The 14475-nt window shown below is 39.4% G+C and overlaps 1 protein-coding gene across 42 annotated transcripts in view; it reads right to left on the bottom strand.

The window, feature by feature from the left end:
• The window catches only part of TASP1 (taspase 1), a 392837-nt gene that overhangs the window by 357604 nt on the left and 20758 nt on the right, over positions 1–14475 (bottom strand). For 15 of the 42 annotated variants that reach the window (XR_014831943.1, XR_014831942.1, XR_014831940.1 and 12 more), the window contains exon 5: positions 11577–11843. The exons of 23 other annotated variants lie outside the window; for them this stretch is intronic. The gene's annotated coding sequence lies outside the window, so the exon portion shown is untranslated. Of the gene's footprint in view, positions 1–11576; positions 12274–14475 lie in introns of all 42 variants that reach the window. 4 more of the 42 variants (XM_085003111.1, XM_085003121.1, XM_085003115.1 and 1 more) reach the window with 1 other exon arrangement.

Genomic DNA, 14475 nt, shown 5'->3' on the forward strand with positions numbered 1-14475 from the left:
AAAGCTGATGGGAAAAAGGGAAAGAACCAAACAGATTTTGAAACAAACTATTTCTTGAATCTTTTTAAAATACGGTAATAAAAACAGGATGTATACTCTGCGATACCATAGTCTTTTTCAAACTAACACTGGTAAAACTTGTACAATAAACCTACCCTACCTGACATTATCCTAAGAATTACAAATTCCCTGGTATTTCATCATCAGTTTTCACTATTTACAGGATGAATGGAAGCCAACGAAAATGTATTACCAAAAAATCATTTGGGGATATTTTTATTAAGCAGCCAATTAAGCTCAAATTGTCAAGACTGGATTGTTGAAAGATTTCCAATTTAGACTCCTCTGTGGTGGTATAGGTTAAGATTCAATCATTCATTCAACAAATATTTATTGTTCACTTGTGTGCCAGGCAAATCTTTTCTGGAAAGAGGCAGGTATATGATACAGCTCAAGCTTTGCAGGCCACACAGGCAAGTCTACAACAACTCAACTCTGCCTTTGCAGCATGAAAGCAGCCAGAGAAAATATACAAACAAAGGAGCATGGCTGTGTTCCAATAAAACTTCATTATAAACACTGAAATATGAATTTCATAAACTTTTATAGTGTCATGAAATATTCTTCTTTTGACTGCAATCATTTAAAAAACCATTCTTAGTTTGCAGGCCATTCAAAAACAGGCAAAAGTCCAAATTTGGCTTTCAGGCCATGGTTTATTAACCTTGACCTAACTCATGGGGATATAGCAGTGAACAATACAGAAAAATATACTTGCCTACATGGAGCCTCAATTCTAGCTAAGGAAGATGAGACAATGACAAATTAAATAAATTTGGAGTTCCCTGGTGGTTCAGTGGGTTGAGTATCTGGCATTGGGTTCGATTCCTGGCCTGGAACTTCTGCTGGCCACAGGTGCAACCAAAAAGAAAACAATTAAATAAATTAAATGGCATCATAGATAGCAGTAAATGGATGAAGAAAAATGAAACAGGACAGGAGATAGGAAGTACTGGGCATGGCGAGAAGGCTATAAGGAGGAGACAAGAAAGCCTCAGGGGTAGTTACAATTTATTTTCCCTTTTAAGTGTTTATTTTGACATAATTTCACACTTACAGAGAAATGCAATAGTAGTATCCAAAATACACGAACTCCTGTAACTTTCAAGAACAATAACTAAAAAACAACCCAATTATAAAATGAGCACAGGACTTGAATAGACTTCAACAGACATTCATGTGAAGAAGATATACAAATGGGCAGCAAGCGTGTGAAAAGATGTTCAACACCATTATTCAGAAAGAAAATCATAATCACAATGAGGTACCACATCATACCCATGAGGATGGTTATAATCACAAAAACAAAAGACAACAAGTATTGGCAAGAATATGGAGAAACCGTATGACACTTGTACATTACTGTTGGTAATGTAAAATGGTCCAGCTGTCATGGAACCATCTGGTGATTTCATAAAACGTTAAACACAGAATTAATATATGACCCAGTAACTTGATACTCAAACAAACACTTGTACAGGAATGTTCACAGCAATACTGTTCACTAGTCATCACAAACACTGCTCACAAACAAAAAAAAAAAGTGGAAACCACCCGGAGTTCCTGTTGTGGCTCAGTGATAATGAACCTGCCTAGTATCCATGAGGATGTAGGTTCCATCCCTGGCCCTGCTCAGTGGGTGAAGGATCTGTCGTGAGCTGTGGTGTAGGTCACAGACACAATGTGGATCTGGCATTGCTGTGACTGTGGCGTAGGCTGGCAGCTGCAGCTCCGATTCAACCCCTAGGCGGGGAACTTCCATATTCCATGGATGTGACCCTAAAAAGAAAAAAAAAAATTACAGTATACACATGAATAATGTTGAATAATATTCTGCAAAAGGAATAAAGTACTGGAGTTCCTGTCGTAGCTCAGTGATTAGCGAATCCAACTAGGAACCATGGGGTTGCAGGTTCAGCCCCCGGCCTTGCTCAGTGCGTTGAGGATCCGGCATTGCCATGAGCTGTGGTGTGGGTTGCAGACGCAGCTCAGATCCTGCATTGCTGTGGCTGTGGTGTAGGCCGGTGGCTACAGCTCCGATTAGACCCCTAGCCTGGGAACCTCCATGTGCCGCAGGAGCAGTCCTAGAAAAAGGCAAAAAGAGCAAAAAAAAAAAAAAAAGAAGTACAGGAATGTTCACAGCAATACTGTGATAAACAAATTATGGTATACACATGAATAACTATTTACTCACTTTAGACTAATTTTGTATTCTGTGAGTTGCACCTCAATTAAACAAAAAAGGTGGACACAAAAGAATACATATGGCATGGTTCCATTTCAGAACAGGCTTTATCCTAGGGTGACTGGAAGGGGGCAGGCAGAGGGGGCCTTCTGGAGGGCTGCAAATGTTGTTTCCTAATCTGGGCACTGGTTCCCTCTGAAAAACTCAAGGACCTGCCCCCTTACCATAGAGGTGTATGTTTTTCTATAGGTATACTACAATTAAAAGTTTTAAAACTATAATGTAATTTTTTTTTTTTTTTTTTTTGGTCTTTTAGGGCTGCACCCCTGGCATATGGAAGTTCCCAGGCTAGGGGTCGAATCAGAGCTGCAGTTGCAGGCCTACGCCACAGATGGGGCAACATGGGATCTAAACCACATCTGCAACCTACACCACAGCTTGAGGCAACGCCGGAACCTTTAACCCACTGAGCAAGGCCAGGAATCAAAATCTCATCCTCAGGGATACTGGTTGAGTTCTTAACCTGCTCAGCCACAATGGGAACTCCTAAATTTTTAATAAAAGTTTAACTGCAAGTTAAAAAATGGTTAGCATTGCTGGGCAGAGGACCCAAAGGATCTCTCCATATTATTTCTTAAAGCTGCATGTGATCTACGATTATTCCAAAAGGGTTTTTTTGGTGGTTGTTGTTGTTTTATCAGAAAAACGTGGAGTTCCCACTGTGGCACAATGGGACCAGTGGCATCTCTACAGCTCCAGAATTCAGGTTCAATCCCCAGGTCGGTGCAGTGGGTTAAAGATCCAGAGTTGCTGCAGCTATGGCGTAAGTGACAACTGTGGCTCAGATCTGATTCCTGGTCCAGGAACTCCATATGCCATGGGGTGGTCAAAAAAGAAAAGAAAAAAAAAATCAGAAAATGAAAATTTCCAGACTCCTATCCCCAAAAATTCTGACTTAGGTCATGTGAGGTAAATAAAAGGACTCTTTTATTTTTATTTATTTTTTTAACAAGCTACCTCAGGTGATTTTGATCCACTTGGACCGTGGCCCTCACCTTGAGAAACTCTGACCTAAATGAATTCCATAAGCTGCTTAACCTTGTTTTCTCCTTGAACCACCTTGAGGTGGCTGTAAAGGCAACTATGAGCAACAGCACAGAGAAGGTGGAGAGTAAGAAAGCATGAGTGATAAAAGCAACTTATACAACTCAATAGCAAAAAAGCCAATTGACCAATGGAAAAATGGGCAAAAGACCTGAATAGACTGTTCTCCAAGGAAGATATACAGATGGCCAGCAGACACATGAAAAAATGCTCAACATCCCTGATTATAAGAGAAATGCAAATCAAAACTACCATGAGATACCACCTCACACCAGTCAGAATGGCCATCATTAATAAATCCACAAATAACAAGTGCTGGAGGGGTTGTGGAGAAAAGGGAACCCTCCTGCACTGCTGGTGGGAATGTAAACTGGTACAGCCACTATGGAGAACAGTTTGGAGATACCATAGAAATCTATACATAGAACTTCCATATGACCCCCCAGTCCCACTCTTGGGCATATATCCAGACAAAACTCTACTTAAAAGAGACACATGCACCCGCATGTTCATTGCAGCACTATTCACAATAGCCAGGACATGGAAACAACCCAAATATCCATCCACAGATGATTGGATTCAGAAGATGTGGTATATATACACAATGGAATACTACTCAGCCATAAAAAAGAATGGCATCATGCCATTTGCAGCAACATGGATGGAACTAGAGACTCTCATACTGAGTGAAATGAGTCAGAAAGACAAAGGCAAATACCATATGATATCACCATAACTGGAATCTAATGTCCAGCACAAATGAACTTCTCCACAGAAAAGAAAATCATGGACTTGGAGAATAGACTTGTGGCTGCCCGAAGGGAGAGGGAGGGAGTGGGAGGGATTGGGAGCTTGGGGTTATCAGATACAATTTAGAATAGATTTACAAGGAGATCCTGCTGAGTAGCATTGAGAACTATGTCTAGATACTCATATTGCAGCAGAACAAAGGATGGGGAAAAAAATGTATACATGTAAGAGTAACTTGATCCCCATGCTGTACAGCAGGAAAAAAATAAAATAAAAAGAAAGCATGAGTGAATCATAAGAGGCTACAAAAGCTAGCCATTCCAGGAACTAGGATTCAACTGTTACTGGACAAAAGTTAGATGAATTGGAAAAAGATTTATAGAATCACTGGTAAAAGGACAAAGGTTTCTGTGTAATCATCAAAGGTGCAACCACAAATATTATGTGCAAATCAATGATTTTTCTTAGTAATTTTCTATCGAGAAGTAGTGAGATCAAGATTAAGATAAATGATGTTGGACGTTAAATATCCCTTAGGAGGTTGGCAAGACAAACTTTGGAAATTGGGGCAATAGGCTTGTACTTATGGTCATTTCTGGTACATTCTTTTTTCACATTGACAATAATATTTTACTTCTGGGACTAGAAGTAAATAAAGGAAAAGATTTAGTTCAAGCTTAGTCAGGTCACAGAGTATTTTGATATGCTTCAGCTCCAGTTCAAACTCTCTGGAGTGATATACTTTGGTTCTGATTCAAACTGCTTTGATAAACTTTTTGAAAAGTCTTTAGCTTAATTTAAAGTTCAGTTTTGAAATAATAAGTTAATACCTTAATCTAATTCCAATATTAAAAAATCAAATCAAAGCTCATTCAGATTTCCTGTTACTTTTGGTAGAAACCCCTGTTGTGACAATCTGCAATCTCAAGAGCAATAAAATTTTCAGTTCATTTTCTTGGGCCTTCCAACAAGAAAAACAGTTGGCATATCTGTTCAAGCCTTATTTTCGGCTATGCCTTGAGCTGAAATAATGGTCTTAGTTACACAGCTTCCTATATTCAAAAGGAATATAGGTTGCAGTCTGCTCAATCCTGGCAGACTGCAACCCTAACAGAATGCATGTTCCATGTGACCAAATCTCTCTTTTTAAAAAGAAAAAGTTAGAAACCCAGATTTTTATGAGTCTCCTGATTTTTTCTTTTTTCCAGACCACACCTGCGGCATATGGAAGTTCCCAGGCCAGAGGGTTAACTGGAGCTGCAGCTGCCAGCCTATACCATAGCCACAGCAACACAGGATCCTAGCCTCATCTGTGACCTATACCACAGCTCACAGTAATGCCGGGTCCTTAACCCACTGAGCAAGGCCAAGGATCAAACCTACGTTCTCAAGGATACTAACTGGCTTTGTTACTGTTCAGCTACAACAGGAACTCCATGAGTTTCCTGATTTTTAATGTTGGCAACAAATTCCAATTTTTAAGGACTAGTCTATGGGCCAATCAACACACATCTGTAAAGTGTCTCTTCTGCAACCTCTGTCCTACATCACTTTATAAAGGTTACTAATGTCTCATGCTTCTCCAGATGAAAACTCTCAGCTTTGGTAAGTCTTCAGTTTTCCACACAATACTGATTTCAGGCAAAGCAGCTTTTTGACACAAATGCCAGTCTTAACAACAAATCATGATTTCATTCTCATGTTTAGTTGAATATTTAAAACACTGAATATTCTTATTTCTTGCTATTTAAACAAGAAGAATGATAAGTAAAGAAGTAAACCATTTAATCTGTGCTGTAGACCAACAACCCCGTATCAACACTCTTTACTAAAAGCCAGGTTAATGGTCAGAAATGCCAGGTATCTTCCTATGATGAAAATTAGAATTCATAATACTTTTTTCACTTTTCCAAAATGAGTAAGATAAGCTTTCTACTCAGAATTCACAAGAAGGATGATGAAATACCATGATCTTTTCTCAAGACTCCCTTGATTACCACTAGTAATAGACAGCTTCACCAACAACTTTATCCAGTGGTGAACTGCCATTTTTTTTGTTTTTGTTAGGCCGTATTCACATGATATGGAAGCTCCCAGGCTTGAGATCCAATTCAAGCTATAGCTGCCGGCCTACACCACAGCCACAGCAACTTGCAGAATCCAAGCCATGTCTACAACCTACATCATGGCAATGCTGGATCCTTAATCCTCTGATCAAGGCCAGGGATTGAACTCAAGTCCTCATGGATACTAGTTTGGTTTGTTACCACTGAGCCATGATGGGAACTCCTGAACTGCCATTTTTAAAATGATAAAACACAGCATTCTCTTTGGAGTTAGTAATCTGGAGCAAAACAAACAAACCAAAAAAAAAAAAAAAAAACACATAAAATGTATACGGTTATGCAGCAGAGGGCAAGGGGGGACATCAGTTGAGGTAGCATGCAAAAAAAAAAAACAAGAGATAATCAGGTAAAATAATTAAAGGATAATGAGAATCCATCTACAAATAGATACCAGATACACAGCTTTTGTAAAAGTTGGCTCTTATGTTCTCAGTGTGAACTTCAGTGATTTTAAATTCAAGGCAATAGGCACATGAAATTAAAGAAATATTAAATTTTGAAGAAATTATGGCATTCGGATAGACCATATTTACAAGAAAAATTCTTGGGTAATCAAAGGAACAGTAACAAGGTAACCAGACTTAGCAATCCACTCAAGCACCTGCTTCTGAAAGTCACATTAGCTCATCCAGGCTTTGACTTTCCATCTTCCTGCCCAAACTGCCAGTTTACCATTTCTCTGTACCTCTTCTAGGATATAGTGAATGTGCTTAAAGGGTGTAAATTACCAACTATACTGCCCTTTGTCTAGTTCTGAAAAAACACTCAATGAAAAGAGGGTAAAACTATGATAAAACTTTTATTTACTATCAGAAAATTTTACTTAACTGGGTTTACCTTGTTTTCTATGACTGACTAATTAAAGAATGTGGAGAATAACAGAGTTCTGCAACAGAAATCACACAATTCTGGATTCCTCCTAATATCTGAGACAATGCTGACCTAAAAAGCAGAATTTTCACAACTGGACCAAACTGGAGGTCATGGTATCTGCTATCCTAGGAGTCCAGGAAATAAGGTCAGAAAGAGGCGAGATAGATGATCCAACTTAACATTCAGTCCCCAAGTAGTTGCCTACTATGCCTTAAAAGATGCCCAGGAAAGATATATCCATGTGATATGAGGAGTTCCCGTTGTGGCTCAGTGATTAATGAATCTGACTAGGAACCACGAGGTTGCGGGTTCGATCCCTGGCCTTGCTCAGTGGGTTAAGGATCCGGCGTTGCCATGAGCTGTGGTGTGGGTTGCAGACTCGGCTTGGATCCCAAGTTGCTGTGGCTCTGGTGTAGGCCAGTGGCCACAGCTCCGATTCAACCCTTAGCCTGGGAACCTCCATATGCCGCGGGTGCGGCCCAAGAAATGGCAAAAAGACAAAAAAAAAAAAAAAAAAGATATATCCATGTGATGTGATCATGTTGTATCCAAGAGGATGGTTTACCATTATAAATAATCTTCATTAGTATTTATACATAGAAACCAGCAGATAATTGCAAATTCATTTGCAAGTCACTGAAGATAACACCCAGAAACCTATTTTCAACCATGTGTTGAAAACAATGAAATGACTTCTGCAATGGTGTTGCCTTTTCTTAGAGTTATTCTCTAAAACTGGGTGATACGGAATTCCCATTGTGGCTCAGTGGGTTACGAGCCCAACTAGTATCCACGAGGATGCAGGTTCAATCCCTGTCCCTGCTCAATGGGTTAAAGATCTGGTGTTGCCGTGAGCTATGATGGAGGTCAGATGCAGCTCAGATCCCACATTGCTGTGGCCATGATGTAGGCCAATAGCTGCAGCTCTGATTTGACCCCTGCCCTGGGAACTTCCATATGCTACAGGTGTGGCCCTAAAGGGGAAAAAAAAAAAAAAAAAAAGGTAAAAGAGGGTCATATAAGAATATATTCACCCTAACACTAGATCTAAACAATTAAGACATGATTTACTGAGATGCATACTACTGCTTATGTTTAGGTTTTTAGCCAATTAGTATTATATTAATAAAGACTGGAAAGTTTAAGAATGAATGGACTCTAAGCAATACATTTCAGCAGAGTTAGAAAACATTTTTACTAGGGCCAAATGAAGTATCTTTCATTCATTAATCCAGAACCAAGGGGCATACTTAAACATCAGAAGCTCAATTATTTAAAAAGAGTTCCTAGGAAAACAAAAAACTTTCCATTTTCATTCTGTAACTGCTCAACAACAGAGAGTATTCTTTCTTTTTGGCATTCTTTCTCTTTTCTCTTCCTCAGCAATATTTACAGATGCACTGGCTGCTTTACAGACATGCTAAAAGTTCGTGCTGTGGCTGATCAAAGTTGGAATGCCTGAGGAAATTACTCAACTCAGACAGCCCGGAATTGTACCTAGCCAAATAGTTACAGCGCTCCACTTTTAACATGTGTTAAAGTAATATTTTCTCAATCCTGGATATAAGTTGAGAGAACGTTTGTTAGCATCACACTCTGTGAACAGTGGAGTCAAATAGTTTTAGTATCTGTGACAGTTCATTTTTTCAATGGTTCAATTACACAAAAAACAACATATTCAATGTTAAAAAAAAAAAAAACTAACACACAGCATTGTATACATTAAGAACCAAGAGTTTTTAATGATCTTCTGGAAGCATCCAAGCCCTTCTAGAAATGTCAGAATAAATGCAACAAATATTGCTACTTGTTCATTATAGTATTTGTTGATCTGGCACACAATATTCTGTGGAAAAAAAAGAGAGCCATGTTTTTTCTCTAATTTATCATTTAAAGTATTTTAACAAAAAAGCACTGCCCATCTGTGTTCATCTCCTTTCCATTATTAATCTGCCTCATTTGCAAATAAACACATAATTAAGCAGAAAAATGACAATGCAGCAGTTTATTTTCATGGCTATTTTTTTTAATTGAAAGCCACAGAATTGTAGTACAAAGGGTTACTTGTCAAACACAACACAAATCTCTAAAATAAAATATTGGCTTCCATAGAGCTGCACATCTGAAATAGTTTTACACTTTGTTTTAGTTGGATTCTTTACGATGTCCAGGAAGAAGTTAGCACACATGGTACCTGAAATTGTCCTTTCCACATGATCTTCAATAGAACAGACAAATGTAGTTGTTTCTCTAGTAAAGCCAAATTTGGCATCTACTTATACTTCCCTTCAACCTAAATACTTACACCTTTTAACCATGTTGACAATAATATGGAAATATCACTCAAAAAGAACCCAACAGACCATGGAATTGTAATAACATAAACTATCCTTCTATCATATGTGAGGTGAGGACATGGTCAGAATTGGGGGGGAGGAAGGGGTATAACAACTTATTAAGTATGTTTAAAAGTTATAAATATGCTTTTTATTTAAAAGGCTTCCAACCCCTAGAAAATGTTAACATCTGCACATACTCCAAAAGAGGAAAACATAAATAAGTTCCCCACACCGAATTTTCTGAGAAGCCTAATAAGTGTTATAGTGTTGATACACTATATTAAATGTATGTCATGAACTGTCAGGAAATTCATATACTATGCTGGAGGCCTGGACCCTGAATGAGAATGACTGGCAGTAAAAACTCCTTACCAGTGGGAATGGCCAGAGAACTTTTGTCAACTGGGATGCCTTAGGATTCCATTTTAAGCTGTTTGCTCTGCTACAGTGAACTGCAATCCTTCATTACTCTAACACTTAGGTAAAGTCTGATGCAAATATAAAAATTAGATGACAGGCAGATAGGGAGAGAATGAATAAAAAAAAACTGAAGTAATATTTTGTTCTGCTTTGGAGTAGGATTTAGGATACGATCTTGATGAGATTCCTAAAAATTATGTAACTTAAGGTTCTTCCTCACTCCTTTCCAGATTCTGAATCAAGGGCTGCATTTGAGAGATAGACAAAACCTTAAAACCAAAAGCAGGCTCTCAGGAGTTCCCGTTGTGGCTCAGCATTAACAAACCCAACTAGCATCCTTGAGGATGTGGGTTAAATCCCTGGCCTTGCTCTGTGGGTTAAGGATCTGGTGTTGCCATGAGCTGTGGTGTAGATCTCAGATGCAGCTCAGATCTGGCATTGCTGTGGCTGTGGAGTAGGCCAGCAGCTGCAGCTCCAATTTGACTCCTAGCCTGGGAATTTCCATATGCCACAGGTGCAGCCCTAAAAAAAGAAAAAAAGAAAGAAAAAAAAAAAAAAAAGCAGTCTCTCATATTGACCTTCATATCAGCCAGTGATTTTGCTGAATACACAAAACTGTTCTTAACCTCGACTTTCATTACCAAAAGCAAAAAACAGTAGATGTTACATTATAAAATTGAGGTCCCAAATGATACAGATCTAAACACACACACATTACACACACACACACCATACACATATACAAGTGATTTAATAATCACAGCACTATAAATCCAAGAGACAATGAATCTAATATCTCTATTAATTTAGAACAAGTAGACATTTTACATTTAATCCAGAAGTCTTGGGAGTTTCTATAGTGGCTCAGAGGGTTAAGAACCCAACTAGTATCCCTGAGGATGCATGTTTGATCCCTGGCCTCACTCAGGATATTAAGGATCCAGGGTTGCCACAGACTGCAGCATAGGCCACAGATGTGGCTCGGACCCCAAGTTGCTGTGGCTGTGGCATAAGCCTGCAGCTGCAGCTCTGATTCAACCCCTAGCCTGGGAACTTCCATCCACTGCACGTGCAGCCCTAAAAAGAAAAAAAAAAAGTCTAAATTGCTGCCACATAACCACAAAATTACTGCCAACTCCACCATACTACCAAATGTAGCTTTAAGTAGCTCAAAACTGAATTCTAAAATGTATATTCTCGGCAAGTAATATTTTTCAAAGCAAAATAAAGGTTCAAACATAAAGCTAAAAGCTCCTTAGGAACTGCTAAGTCTGATCTTGGACCATGTCTTCTACCAGATTCAGCAAAGATGAATTCATCTGATAAGGTCTACATAGCTCTTCAGGAAATGGCTAAAAAAGGGTGAAAATATTTTCACATCCTCATCAGTACAGTTCAAACATAACAAGCTCTGTATGTGTTTTGATTTGGTCAAAAAGTAATACATAGGTTTGATGCACCCTAAAAAATTAATCTAGAATATAATCATTGATTCTATTTGCTTTTTATTCCAAAAAAAATTAAAAGAAAAAAATCACTGCTTTTCCATTAAGCAGGCACTTTGTGCTAATGAGCATGTTTAATTTCTAGAGTCTTAGAAAAAGAACAGATGCACCTAATGTGTAAACACAAACAGTAAGTTACAAGTTGCCCCTTAGTACTAAAGGCAAGAATCAGCATCAGTACTCAAAAAAGTGTTTTAAAAAGAATGTAACTTACTTTTACTGTCCCAGGCTAACTGGGCTCTGTCTGGTGCTTCTTTGTCTGCACTTGGCCACCCACAGCCTGTCTTCTAATTAAATCAATGCTCTAGCAGCAGAACAAGCAAACAAGTTGCCTCCCATCTGCGTACAGCTCTTCAGGACACATTTCCCTTGGTCAGAAGGTGGAAATTCTTGGGAGAGGTGATTTTCTCTGCCTCTTCACAAGAAGAACATGGACACTTGGCTGGATGCAACTCCATGAAGTGTAACTGTGTGTATACACCTCAAAAAATAAAACAAAAAAATGCAGAGAAACATAAAGACTCTATAAACAGCTGGAATACACAGAAATACTGAAGCACCACTGGAAATACTGCTAAATGGACAGCAAGATAGGGTCTTTGACTGAAATAATCAATGATACCAAGTTGGGGAGGAAAAAAAAAGTAAAAGGAACACCTAAGGTCAAAATCCAAATTCATGCAATGAAAACATTTTAAGTACTACAAAGGGGAAAAGGTAAAGCTCCTTTACTTCACATACATAAAAACAGGACCCCACCCCATTACAGAGGATAAAAGATACTGTCAATGGAAGAGAAAGCAGATTTTCAGGGGTAGTAGGTCTAAAATTAGATTCCTCAATCCCATAGTTAAGGCACCTGTGGATATGTGAGCTCAATGCATCGAGCTGTCTTTCCAAAGTGTTCAGCCCTAGTAGGGAAGGAAGGGGAGAAGGAATCAGGAATTACTGAAAGCTACCTTCTGCTTGTGAAAAGATGTTTTCTGTAAAACAAAAAGCGTGAAGAATGGAGATGCTCACTTATTTAAATAATGTTTCATTTCTTAAATAGACATAAATGACTGCAAAGCAGATGCTCTTACTTTTTTGTGACCAAAAAAAAGCCCCAAACACTGAAGTGGGATGGGAGCAGATGTGGTTAAGCCTCTACTTACAAAGAAACCCCACAAGCGAATTTGCTACCAACTTGGTGAGAGAAAGAGGTTATGAGACCTTACCAAAGTTCCCTTCAATCCTAGATATACCCATACACCAGCAGCAAACCACACCATCCTCATGACCACTGAGCATCTCAGGGGGTGGTAGGTCTGGGTGCTCTCTCTAACCCCTAGGCACATGGACAATTCCAGCCAGAAGTACACACCCAAGGGAAGTGGGTGTGGCCTAATCCTGCAGATGTACCGACGCCTGGGATGTGGTTCACCAACAACAGACTACTCAACAGCAACACATTCTGCAGAGGTCAGATAAATGCCTGATGATACTATATTTAATAAAGTAAATATACAATAATGCAAATACCTACTTTTTCTTTCTCACATCCCAAACTATCTGCCGTCTGGATAAGAAGTTACTTCTTTAAAGATTTTCCTAGAGTTTCTAAGCAAGCATTATACTGGACTAGATAGAGATCCAAAAACAATGGACTGTTTTTAACAGACAGATATAAAAACCCGTGCCCAGTATAACCTGTTCTTTAAATGCTAAAGCCTTGGACAATAAACAAATTTCAGCCATGAATTACCATCTCCCCTGACCATGGGAAGACTTAAAAGAGTGAATCAACTCAACAAAGAACTGCAGGGTGCACTTAGAATAAAGTAAGTTCAACAAAACACTGTTAACAAAGAAGCCTTTGCAATTTACCTTTCACTATATGAAATTTAAAAGCTATTCCTGGAGTTCCCGTCGTGGCTCAGTGGTTAACGAAGCCAACTAGGAACCATGAGGTTGCAGGTTCAAACCCTGGCCTTGCTCAGTGGGTTAAGGATCTGGCGTTGCCATGAGCTGTGGTGTAGGTGGCCGACATGGCTCAGATCCCGCGTTGCTGTGGCTCTGGCGCAGGCCGGTGGCTACAGCTCGGATTAGACCCCTAGCCTGGGAACCTCCATATGCCACGGGCGCAGCCCTAGAAAAGGCAAAAAGACAAAAAAAAAGCTATTCCTAGGAGTTGTGGCGCAGCAGAAATGAATCCGACTAGGAACTATAAGGTTGCAGGTTGGATCCCTGACTTTGCTCAGTGGATTAAGGATCCAGCATTGCCGTGAGCTGTGGTGTAGGTCGAAGAAGTGGCTTGGATCCAGTGTGGCTGTGGCTGTGGCTCTGGCGTAGGCCAGAGCTGTAGTTCGGATTCGACCCCTAGCCTGGGAACCTCCATATGCTGTGGGTACAGCCCTAAAAAGACAAAAAAAAAAAAGATAAAAGATAAAAGCTATTCCTATCACTATTGTTACTGCATACTATCCTGCCTACCAAAATAATCAGTTTCCAAAAACAATTAAACAAAATCTCTCAAAGGTGACACCAGCCAGCTAGCCAGATTCATCAGTTTCCTCACACAAGACTACAAGTAACATCTCAAAAGTTCATCATTCATATTTTATCTGTTACTCTTTTTTTTTTTCCTTTTTTTTTTCTTTTTAGGGCTGTATTCATGGCATATGGAAGTTACCAGGCTAGGGGTCAAATCAGAGCTTCAGATGCCAGCCTATACCATAGCCACAGCAATGCCAGATCTGAGCTTTGTCTATGAGATACATTGCAGCTCATAGCAACTCTAGATCCTTAACCCACTGAGCAAGGCCAGAGATCTAACCTGCATCCTCATGGATTCAAGTCGGGTTCATTTCCACTGAGTCATGATAGGAACTCCTACCTGTTATTCTTTATTAGAACTTTATAGACCACATCTTAGTACTTTTTTTAAAAAAATATTGATGGGCATTCCCACTGTGGTACAACAGGATCAGTGGCATCTTGGGACACAGGTTCAATTCTCAGCCAGCATAGTGGGTTAAGGATCCAGCATTGCCACAGCTGTAGCTTGGGTCACAACTGCAGGTCAGATCTGATCCCTGGCCCAGAAACTCCGTATGCTGAGGGGCAGCCCAAAA

Source organism: Sus scrofa, chromosome 17, assembly GCF_054392235.1.
Source record: "Sus scrofa isolate SSC_HxYL_T2T_F1_AM1 chromosome 17, Sscrofa_HxYL_maternal_Yorkshire_Landrace_v2.0, whole genome shotgun sequence".
In the NCBI taxonomy this organism is placed as follows: Eukaryota; Metazoa; Chordata; class Mammalia; order Artiodactyla; family Suidae; genus Sus; species Sus scrofa.